The following is a 6,228-nucleotide window of genomic DNA, read 5'->3' as shown; positions in this document are numbered from 1 at the left end:
CTTCAGCCTGAAGTACCGAGTGGATGATCCATCTTGGCCTTCTTCGGAGGTCCCCAGCATCACAGATGCCAGTCTTCAGCCAATTCGATTCATTCTACGTGATATCAAGAAACAGCTGAAGGCACTGGATACTGTAAAGGCTATGGGCCCTGACAATATTCCGGCAATAGTACTGAAGACTTGTGCTCCTGAACTTGCCGTGCTCCTCGCCAAGCTGTTGCAATACAGCTACAATACTGGCAACTACCTGGTTAAGTGGAAAATTGCCCAGGTATGTTCTGTACACAAAAAGCTGGACAAATCCAACCCGGCTAATTACTGCCCCATCAATCTACTCTCCATCATCAGTCAAGTAATGGAAGGGGTCAGCAACAGTGCTATCAAGCACTTGCTTAGCAATAACCTGCTCACTGACACCCAGTTTGGGTTCCATCAGGGTCACTCAGCTCCTGACCTCATTACAGCCTTGGTTCAAACATGGACAAAAGAACTGAACTCCCGAGGTGAGGTGAGAGTGACTGCCCTTGACATCAAGGCTGCATTTGACTGAGTGTGGCATCAAGGAGCCCTAGCAAAACTGGAGTCAATGGGAATCAGGGGAAAAATTCTCCTCTGGTTGGAGTCATACCTGGCACAAAGGAAGATGGCTGTGGTTGTTGGAGGTCAATCATCTCAGCTCCAGGGCATCACTGCAGGAGTTCCTCAGGGTAGTGTCCTAGGCCCAACCATCTTCAGCTGTTTCATCAATCGCCTTCCTTCCATCATAAGGTCAAAGTGGGGATGTTTGCTGATGGTTGCACAATGTTCAGCACCATTCACAACTCCTCAGATACTGAAGCAGTCCATGTCCAAATGCAGCAAGACCTGGACAATATCCAGACTTGGGCTGACAAGTGGCAAGTAACATTTGTACCACACAAGTGCTAGGCAATGACCATCTCCAACATGAGAAAATCTAACCATCGCCCTTTGACATTCAATGGCATTACCATCACTGAATCCCCCACTATCAACATCTTGGGGGTTACCATTGACCAGAAACTGAACTGGATTAGCCTGTTGCTTGCACACGAACAGGGGAGAGAGCTCATCCTGAGTGAGACACAGCCAGAGTGAGTGTGGGTATTGGCAATTTGGTACACAGTGAGAATTCAATGCAGAGGGGAAGAGGTGCTCTTTGCATTTTTTCCTTGCTATCCAACTTCTTAAACCTTCAGAGTGTGGTCTTGCCCTGCTGCAGCAATAGAGGCTACAAGGGAAAGGAGTGACTGGAAAGTAGTGCGTAAGTTTAGGTAAGTATTTACTACTTTAATCGCTTATAGTTTAAGGTCTTTTTGTGGTTTATAGTTTGTATATTCTATAGTAATGAAGATCAGAAAAGAAGGGTTCTAGAATAATTGATTTAAAAGGTTTAATTTAAAGGGATAAGTCATGGTAGGAGAGCTCAAAGCCGTGGTGTGCTCCTCGTGCTCCATGTGGGAAGCCGGGGACATTTCCAGTGCCCAGGAGCAGCATGTGTGCAGGAAGTGTGACCAGCTGCAACTCCTGGAAGCTTGGGTTTCAGAGCTGGAACAGCGGCTGGGGACACTGTGGAGCATCAGCGAGTCTGAGAGCATGGTGGATATTTAGAGAGGTGGTCATACCGCAGCTGAAGGGGCTTGAGGAAGGAAGGGAATGGGTGACCACCAGGCAGTCCAAGAGAAACAGGCAGGTAGTTCAGGAGTCCCCTGGGGTCCAGCTCGCAAATCGGTATTCCATTTTGGAGGCTGCTGAGGGCGCTGGTTCCTCCAGGGAGTGCAGACAGAGTCAAGTTTCTGGCACCACAAGCAGCCTGTCTGTACAGGAGGAGAGGAAGAGAGGAAGAGCAATAGTAATAGGGGATTCTATAGTCAGGGGAACAGATAGCCGTCAACGTGACTCCAGGATGGTGTGTTGCCTCCCTGGTGCCAGGGTCTGGGATGTCTCTGAACAGCTGCAGGGCATCCTGAAGGGGGAGGGTGATAAGGCAGAGGTCATGGTACATGTTGGTACCAATGACATAAGTAGAAAGAGGGATGAGGTCTTGCTTCAAGAATTCAGGGAGTTAGTCAGTAGACTAAAAAGCAAGACCTCTCGGGTTGTAATCTCTGGATTACTCCCAGTGCCACGTGCTAGCGAGCTCAGAAATAGGAGAATAGTGCAGATGAATACGTGGCTTAAGCGTTGATGCAGGAGGGAGGGTTTTAGATTCCTGGATCACTGGGACCGTTTCTAGGGAAGGTGGGACCTGTACAATTGGGACAGTCTACATCTGAACCAGAACGGGGCAAACATCCTTGCGGGTGGGTTTGCTAGTGCTGTCAGGAGGAGTTTAAACTAATTCGGCAGGGGGAGGAGACACAGAATATTAGCAGAACAGGGACACATCATAATACAGTAAAACAATCAAGTCAGAGGGAGTACAGCTGCATTAAGTTTCAAGGGAGTAAGGCAAGGCTGGATGGCCTCTACTTTAATGCCAGGAATATTACCATAGAGGTCATGCTTAACAAATTTGATTGAATTTTTTGAGGTGACCAGGTGTGTAGATGAGGGTAGTGCAGTTGATGTCGTTTATATGGATTTCAGCAAAACCTTTGACAAGGTCCCACATGGGAGACTTATAAAGGCAAATGCACATGGGATACAGGGTAATTTGATAAAGTGGATTCAAAATTGGCTTAGTTGTAGGAGACAGAGGGTGATGACAGAAGGATGCTTTAGTGACTGGAAGCCAGTGTCTAGGGGCATAACACAGGGATCTGTGCTGGGTCTCCTATTATTTGTATTTATATAAACGATATAGATGACTATGTGGGGTGTAGGATTAGTAAGTTTGTGGATGACACAAAGATTGGTCGGGTGGTTAGCAGTGAGGTTGAGTGTCTTGGGCCACAGGAAGATATAGATGGGATGGTCAAATGGGCAGATAAGTGGCAGATGGAATTTAACCCTGAAAAGTTTGGAAGGAGTAATTTGACAAGGAAGTATTCAATGAACGGCATGAAACTAGGAAGTTCTGAGGAACAAAGGGACCTTGACGTGTGTCCATAGATCTCTGAAGGCGGAGGGGTATGTTAGTGGGGTGGTGAAAAAGGCATATGGGATACTTGCCTTTATCAATCGAGGCATAGATTACAAAAGTAGGGAGGTCATGTTGGAGTTGTATAGAACCTTGGTGAGGCCACAGCTGGAGTACTGTGTGCAGTTCTGGTCGCCACGTTATAGGAAAGATGTGATTGCACTGGAGGGGGTGCAGAGGAGATTCACCAGGATGTTGCCTGGGATGAAACATTTAAGTTATGAAGAGAGGTTGGATAGACTTGGGTTGTTTTCATTGGAGCAGAGAAGACTGAGGGGCGACCTGATCGACGTGTACAAGATTATGAGGGGCACGAACAGGGTGGATAGGGAGCATAATACATAATACATAATACATAAGGAATTCCCCTTAGTTGAAGGGTCAATCACAAGGGGACATAAGTTCAAGGTGAGGGGCAGGAGGTTTAGGGGGGATGTGATGAAAAACTTTTTTACCCAGAGGGTGGTAACAGTCTGGAATGCGCTGCCTGGGAGGGTGGTGGAGGCGGGTTGCCTCACATCCTTTAAAAAGTACCTGGATGAACACTTGGCAAGTCATAACATTCAAGGCTTTGGGCCAAGTGCTGGTAAATGGGATTAGGTAGGTAGCTCAGGTGTTTCCCATGTGTCGGTGCAGACTTGATGGGCCAAAGGGCCTTTTCTGCACTGTGATTCTGTGATATAAAAACTGTGGCTACAAGAGCAGGTCAGAGGCTAGGAATCCTGCGACAAGTAATTCCAAAGCCTGTCCACCATCTACAAGGCACAAGTCAGGAGTGTGATGGAATACTGCCCACTTGCCTGGATGAGTGCAGGTTCACCAACACTCAAGAAGTTTGACATCATCCAGCAAAAAGCAGTCAAGAGATTGGCACCACATCCACAAACATTCACACCTCCCATCACTGACGAACAGTAGCAGCAGTGTGTACCATCTACAAGATGCACAGCAGGAACTTACCAAGGCTCCTTAGACAGCACCTTCCAAACCTACGACTGCTACCATCTAGAAGGACAAGGGCAGCAGATAGATGGGAACACCACCACCTGGAAGTTCCCCTCAAAGTCACTCACCATCCTGACTTGGAACCATAGCACTGTTCCTTCACTGTCGCTGGATCAAAATCCTGGAACTCCCTCCCTAACAGCACTGTGGGTGTATCTACACCACATGGACTGCAGCGGTTCAAGAAGGCAGCTCACCACCACCTTCTCAAGGGCAATTAGGGATGGGCAAATAAATGTTGGCCCAGCCAGCGAAGCCCACAGTCTGTAAAAGAACAAAAAGAAAATCCCTGAACCCTATGTCCACTCCTCAGGGAGTGACCTGCCTGGGTAGGTTTGAGGCTCTGTGTCCATCAGGGAGTGACCAGTCCAGAATGGCCTGGGTCGCTGCGTGAGTCAGTGTCCACTCCCTGGGGAGGGACTGGTCTAGACGGGTCTGGGTCAGTGTCAGGCTCTGTGTCCAGCACTGGATTCTCACTGTTGGTTAATGAGGAGCCCGGGGGTCAGTAACAATTTGCTGCCTAACATGGTGACTGCACTCTGACCTCTGACCCGGATTCACAATGCTGCTTTTTGCCCTTTGGATCCTGACTGTATTGCAGTGACCATCTCCAGAAACACCCTAGCCCATACACACTCTCCTCCTTTTCCTAAATCACACTCAGGATCTTGGACATCGCCCTTACCTGCTCCAAATCATAGCAAGAGTGGATCAGTGCAGAACCGGGATGGTCCAGTCAGCCACACTCTGCACCTGTCTCGTCCACATCGAACATGGTGGTCCAGCCAATCAGACAGTGAGAATCTCAGGCTGCACAGAACCCAGTTCCTCTCGCCTCAACACAACACACAGAGCATTCACCCACTGAAAGGTAAACTGCTCTCCCCAGCTAAGAAGTCTCTTTCAAATCAGTTTTTCCTTCCATATCCTATCCCATCCTCCCTGAAGGTGCTGACTCTCACTGGGGGACAGTTCCTGAAGGTGCTGACTCTCACTGGGGGACAGTTCCTGAAGGTGCTGACTCTCACTGGGGGACAGTTCCTGAAGGTGCTGACTCTCACTGGGGGGCAGTTCCTGAAGGTGCTGACTCTCACTGGGAGACAGTTCTTGAAGGTGCTGACTCTCACTGGGGGACAGTTCCTGAAGGTGCTGACTCTCACTGGGGAACAGTTCCTGAAGGAGCTGACTCTCACTGAGGGACAGTTCCTGAAGGAGCTGACTCTCACTGGGGGACAGTTCCTAAAGGTGCTGACTCTCACTGGGGGACAGTTCCTGAAGGTGCGGACTCTCACTGGGGGACAGTTCCTGAAGGTGCTGACTCTCACTGGGGGACAGTTCCTGAAGGAGCTGACTCTCACTGGGAGACAGTTTCTGAAGGTGCTGACTCTCACTGGGGGACAGTTCCTGAAGGAGCTGACTCTCACTGGGAGACAGTTTCTGAAGGTGCTGACTCTCACTCGGGGGCAGTTCCTGAAGGTGCTGACTCTCACTGCGGGACAGTTCCTGAAGGAGCTGACTCTCACTGGGAGACAGTTGCTGAAGGAGCTGACTCTCACTGGGAGACAGTTCCTGAAGATGCTGACTCTCACTGGGGGATAGTTCCTGAAGGTGCTGACTCTCACTGGGGGATAGTTCCTGAAGGTGCTGACCCTCACTGGGGGGCAGTTCCTGAAGGTGTTGACTCTCACTGGGGGACAGTTCCTGAAGGTGCTGACTCTCACTGGGGGACAGTTCCTGAAGGTGCTGACTCTCACTGGGGGACAGTTCCTGAAGGTGCTGACTCTCACTGGGGAACAGTTCCTGAAGGTGCTGACTCTCACTGGGGGACAGTTCCTGAAGGTGCTGACTCTCACTGGGGACAATTCCTGAAGGTGCTGACTCTCACTGGGGGGTCTGGGGGAGGTGCTGGTGGTGTTGAGGGAGTTTTTAATCTTTCAGATTCATAGTTCCAACAAATATTCCCCATAATATCTTAAATTGATGTCAGTCAGTCACTGCTACGGTTTCTGTCTAAAGTGAGGGTCAGTCTCTTTATCGAGTTATTCCCTTACTCATCCTGTGACCTTGCTCGATGCAGTGCTCCCAGTGAATCCAGTGATTCCAGTGGTTCTGTGGTTGTTACA

The sequence above is a fragment of the Carcharodon carcharias genome, chromosome 10, assembly GCF_017639515.1.
Source record: "Carcharodon carcharias isolate sCarCar2 chromosome 10, sCarCar2.pri, whole genome shotgun sequence".
Classification (NCBI taxonomy): domain Eukaryota; kingdom Metazoa; phylum Chordata; class Chondrichthyes; order Lamniformes; family Lamnidae; genus Carcharodon; species Carcharodon carcharias.
Note: the sequence above shows the minus strand (reverse complement) of the source record.